This window comes from Micromys minutus (assembly GCF_963924665.1).
Source record: "Micromys minutus genome assembly, chromosome: 1".
NCBI lineage: Eukaryota > Metazoa > Chordata > Mammalia > Rodentia > Muridae > Micromys > Micromys minutus.
The window spans coordinates 86,019,305-86,025,779 of record NC_137969.1 but is presented as its reverse complement, the minus strand read 5'-3'; positions in this window follow the sequence as shown (position 1 = coordinate 86,025,779).

Genomic DNA, 6,475 nt, shown 5'->3' with positions numbered 1-6,475 from the left:
CACACACACACACACACACACACACACACACACACACACGCACGCACACACGCACGCACGCACGCACGCACGCACGCACGCACGCACGCACGCACGCACGCACGCATGCACGCACACCAGTACAGCAAAGCAGATGAAGATGAGACAAAAGTTAAAGTGGGAATTCAGGAGTGGTGAATTACTCACCACATGATCCTGCACAAGGAGGAGCTGTTTTTGCAAAGCACCAATGCTCGCCCAGCCTCTTAGAATCCTCATTCCCCATCATTTTCATATATTTGGTCTGTATGATGTTGATGCTAAATGCTCATTCGTGCTCACTGCCATCTTGTGCCAGGAACTGTGTATTTCCACACCTACCCACCTACATGCTGCTGAGATCCACTGTGTCTGCAGCAGATCCCAACCCTAACGGAGCCAGCCTCTGCTTCACCCCCTTCAGATGCCCAAGCAGATGGTAATGGTAAGTAATGGACCCTGGGGATGAAGAACAGGGCACTTGGGGGAAAAGGGCAAGCAGCGGACTAACTGTTACATTCTGTTTTCCTCCGTGGCTGGTTAAACATACCCCTGCACTGATCTGTCATCCAGCAAAAGAGGAGAATAAGGCTTGCAATGGCAAGTCAAACCAGACGCAGTCTGCCAAGATCAATCAGAAGCAGAAAGGAGGAATGACCCAGGACACCTTGCCCTGTGCATGCCTTGCTTTACAGCCCATGAGTTCCATAGGGCTAGCCTGCTCCACAGCTAGAATCTCAGTTGTCCTGAGCTCCCTGGACTAGTCCTAACAATACAGCAGACAAGAACCCTTGTAAGCACCTACGTAATAATTTTCACCACACCAACGCTTCATGGAGAATTCTTCCCTGTGCAAACACACCAAATGCAGGTGTTGTTTTTGACCCTGGTGGTGCAAAGAGGACCAGGTAGTGACAGCTTTTCCCTGTGGCTCTGACACCCTCCTCAGAGGAGGCAGGTCGTGACAGGACACAATGGCCAGGGACCTCTGGTAGAGTGATGAAGGCAAAAATCTTCAAAGTCTAAATAAACATCAAAAAAAAAATCAAAAGTCTAAATGAAAAGAGTTATGGATACTGTTGGTCTAAAAAATAAATAAATAAATAAATAAATAAATAAATAAATAAATAAATAAATAAATAAAAGACCAGTGAGTCCCCACTTCCTCTTCAGTGACTCTCAGGGCACAAGTAGCATGGTGCTGCCTGGGAACAGACTGTTCCTGCCCAGAGACAGAGTCGGGTCAGCGCCATCAGGACTCAAGGACTGCCACAGACTGCTGAGCACACAGAAGAGCCTCAGAAGCGCTCTCCCACCTGAGCCCACAGGTGAGCCCCCACTTCCTCCCCACTGACTATCAGGGGAGAGACCACCGGGAACTCTCAGGGTACAGGGAGCATGTTGCTGACTGGGAACTGACTGTTCCTGCCCAGAGACAGAGCTGGGCCACTGCAGTCAGGACTCACTGCCTGCCCGAAGAGAGCCAAACATCCAGGAGCAGCCTCCCCCCTGATACCATGAGCCCACAGACCCACAGGAGAGACGAGCTCCAGTCAAAGACAACAAGAGATCATGTAACATGACAGATAACAAGATGACAAGAGGCAAGCTTAAGGACCCAAGCAATGGAAACCAAAACGTTCACCCACCACAGCAAGTAGTGGATATCCCAACATACCAGAAAAACAAGATATGGACTTAAAAATCATACTTCATGATGATGATGGGTGTCCTCGAGAAGTACGTGAATAACTCCCTTAAAGAATAATACGAGAACCAGGAGAACACATGTAAAAAAAAAAAAAAAAAAAAAAAAAACTAGAAGCCATTAAAGAAGAAACAAACAAATAAATAAATAACTTAAAGACCTACAGGAAAACACAACCAAACATGTGAAGGAATTGAAAATGGAAATAGAAACAATAAAGAAACCACAAAAGGAAAAGAAACCACAAAAGGAAACAACTCTGTAGATAGAAAATGGAGGAAAGAAATCAGGAGTCATAGATGTAAACATCACTGAAAGACTACAAGAGATGGAAGAGAGGATCTCAGGGGCAGAAGATAACAGAAAACATTGACACAGTCGTCACAGAAAATGCAAATATCAAAAAGTTCCTAACCCAAAATATCCAGGATATCCAGGATACAATGAGAAAACCAAACCTAAGGATAATAGGTATAGAAAAGAGTGAAAACTCAAAACTAAAGGCCCACTAAATATCTTCAACAAAATCATAGAAGAAAACATCACTAACATAAAGAAAGAGATAACCATGAACACACAAGAAGCCTACAGAACCACAAATAGATTGGACCAGAAAATAAAATCCTCCTGAAACATAATAGTTGAAGCACCAAATGTTCAAAACAAAGAAAGAATACTAAAAGCAGTAAGGGGAAAATGACATATATAGGTAGACTGATAAGAATTACACCAGACTTTTCAACAGAGACTATAGAATCTAGAAGATCTTGGACAGACATCATACAGACCCTAAAAGAACACAAATGCCAGCCCAGGATACTATATCCAGAAAACTTTCAGTTACTATAGATGGAGAAGCCAAGATATTCCAGGATGAGACCAAATTTACACAATATCTGTCCATAACTCAGCCCTATAAATGGCAATAGATGGAAAGCTACAACACAAGGAAGGAAACTATGTACTAGAAAAAGCAAGAAAATAACCTTCTTGCAACAAAACCAAAAGAAGAAAAGCACAAAAATGTAATTCTACCTCTAACAACAAAAATAACAGAAAACAACAATCAGTATTCCTTAATATCCCTTAACATCAATGGACTTACTTTCCCAATAAAAAGAAATAGACTATCAGACTGGTTACTTAAACAGGAACCAGCATGTTGCTGCACATAGGAAACTTATCTCAGCGACAAAGACAGACACTATCTCAGAGTAAATTTCAGGGAAAAGATGTCTAATCAAATGGTCCCAAGAAACAAGCTGGAGTGGCCATCCTAATATTGAATAAAATAGATTTTCAACCAAAAGTTACCTATATATATATATATAAAAGAAAGGACACTTTTTACTCATCCTGGGAAAAATCTATCAAGACAAACTCTCAATCCTGAACATCTATGCTCCTGAAAGATCAAGAATTCAAGGTCCATACTTAAACATAGTAAAAGCAATATACAGTAAACCAGTAGCCAACATCAAAGTTAATGGTGAGAAACTTGGAGCAATCCCACTAAAATCAGGAACTAGACAAGGCTGCCCATTCTCCCCCTATTTATTCAATATAGTATTAGAAGTACTGGCCAAATTAATTAGACAGCAAAAGGAAGTCAAAGGGATACAAATCAAAAAGAAGTCAAAATATTACTATTTGCCGATGACATGATAGTATACTTAAGTGACCTCAAACAACTTCAGCAAAGTAGCTGAATATAAAATTAACTCTAATAAATCAGTAGCCTTCCTCTACTCAAAGGATAAAGAGGCTGAGAAAGAAATTAGGGAAACAATACCATTAACAATAGTCACAAACATCATGAAATACCTTGGTGTGACCCTAACTAAGCAAGTGAAGGATCTGTATGACAAGAACTTCAAGTCTCTGAAATATGAAATTAAATAAGACTTCAGAAGATGGAAAGATCTTCCATGATCATGGATTAGAAGGATTAACATAATAAAAATGGACATCTTGCCGAAAGCAATCTACAAATTAAATGCAATCCCCATCAAAATTCCAACTCAATTCTTCATAGAGTTGGAATGAGCAATTTGCAAATTCATTTGGAATAACAAAAAAACCCAGGATAGAAAACTATTCTCAACAATAGAAGAACTTCTGGGGTCACCATCCCTGTCCTCAAGCTGCATTACAGATCAATTGTAATTTAAAAAAAAAAAAAAAAACACATGATAGTGGTACAGAGACAGGCAGATAGATCAAAGGAATAAAACTGAAGACCCATAAATCAACCCACCCACCTATAGTCAATTGATCTTTGACAAAGAAGCTAAAAACATTCAAGGGGAAAAAAGCAACCACTTCAACAAATGGTGTTGGTTCAACTGGCAGTCAGCATGCAGAAGAATGCAAATCAATCCTGTCTTATCTCCTTGTACAAAGTGCAGGTCCAAGTGAATCAAAGACCTCCACATAAAACCAGGTACACTGCAACTAAAAGAACAGAAAGTGGGAAAGAGCTTAGAACACATAAGCACAGGGGAAATTTTCCTGAACAGAACACCAATGGCTTATGCTCTAAGAGCAAAAATCAACAAATGGGACCTCATAAAATTGCAAAGCTTCTGTAAGACAAAGGACACTGTCAAGAAGACAAAATGAAACTAACAGATTGAGAAAGGATCTTATCAATCCTACTTCTACTTCTAATAGAGAGCTAATATGCAATATATAAAAGGAACTCAAGAGGTTAGATTCCAGAGAATCAAATAATCCTATTAAAAATGGGGTACAGAGCTAAACAAAGAATTCTTAACTGAGGAATACCGAATGGCCAAGAAGTAACTAAAGAAATGCTCAACATTCCTAGTCATCAGGAAAATGCAAATCAAAGCAATTCTGATATTCTACCTCACAGCATTTAGAATGGTGGCTAAGATCAAAAACTCAGGTGACAGCAGATGCTGGTGAGGATGTGGACAAAGAGGAACACTCCTCCACTGTTGGTAGAATTGCTAACTGGTACAACCACTCTGGAAATCTGTCTGGTGGTTCCTCAGAAAATTTGACGTAGTACTACCTGAAGACCCAGCTATTCCACTCCTGGGCATAATCCAACTCAGTGGACACATGCTTTATCATGTTGATGGTAGCCCTATTTATAATAGCCAGAAGCTGGAAAGAACCCAGATGTCCTTCAACAGAGGAATGGATACAAAAATTGTGGTACATTTACACAATGAAGTACTGTTCTATTATTAGAAACAATGACTTTATGAAATTCCTACAAAAATGGATGGAACTAGAAACTATAATCCTGAGTGTAGTAACACAATCACAAAAGAACACACATGGTATGCACTCACTGATAAGCTCTAAATACCCTAGAAAGAATTTACAGATCTTATGAAGCTCAAAAATAAGGAAAGCCAGAATGTAGAAGAGAGAACAGAACACTCACAGGAGAAAATACAAGGTCAAATAGAGGAGCAGGGATTGAAGAAAAGATCGTTCAGGAACTGCCTCACCTGGGGATCCTCCCCATATGCAGTCACCAAACCCAAGCACTATTGCTGATGCCAAGAAGTACATACTGGCAGGAACCAGATATGGATGCCTCCTCAGAGGCTCTGCCAGAGTCATACAGATACAGTTGAGGATGCTTGAAGCTAACCAACAGATTGAACACAGGGATCCCAATAAAAGAGCTAGAGAAAGGACTGAAGAAGCTGAAAGGGTCTGCAACCCCATGGGAAGAACAATATTATCAATCAAGCAAACCTTCCAGAACTCCCAGGGACTAAAACGCCAATCATTGAACACACATGGAGAGACCCATGGCTCCAGTTGTATATGTAGCAGAGGACAGCATTGTCTGGCATCAATGGGAGAAGCATTTGGTCCAGTGAAGGCACATTTTCCCTGTGTAGGGGAATGCCAAGGTACTGCGGTGGAGAGGGTGATTGGGAATTGGGAGCACCTTCATGGAAACAAGGAGAGGGGGTATGAGAAGAGGAAGGGATAACATTTAAAATGCAAATACAGAGAATATCTAATAAAATAATTTAAAAAAGGAAAAAGAAAAAAAAAACATTCTAGACAAAGGGTAGATCCAGGGAATGAACATAAACAGGCTTAGTTTGAGCATTAAAGCAGGTCAGTGCTAGGGAAGAACAGGTCACTCTCTAAGAAGACTCACTCTCTCTCTCTCACACACACACACACACACACACGGACGGACTGGAAATGGTGTCTTCTGTGACAGACATACTCACTGGGCCTAGGGAAACAAAGATCCAAGGGGAGAGGTCAATTAGAGGGCTATTGTGGTGGTGTAAGTGACAGTGGTTTAGCAGCAGTGAGTGTGGACAAAGCTTTGCCCTCGAGTATGTCTGAGATGGCGTCAACAGGGCTTGCTGACTGGCTGGAAGTGAGGGGAAGAGAGAGAAAGGAAGAATAAATGATAGCTCTGGTTTCGGTAGCTGGGTAGATGGCACTGTGTCCTGAGCCAGGACAACAATAGGGTAAAACTGTGTCAGAAGAGGGTGAGGAGTTCTGTTCCCACAATGTTATATCTTAAATACGGGACAAGAGTGCAAAGATGCCAACCAAATAATTTGCTACAAGAACCAAAGGTTGGGGAACTAAGGATGTGGCTCAGAAAGTAAGAGCACTTGCTACACAATCTTGAGTACCTATGTTCAAATCCCCAGTATTTACATAAAAACCAGACTGGGCATGGCTGTACTCAATGCCTATAACCCTACTGCTCTGAACAAATAGGAATAG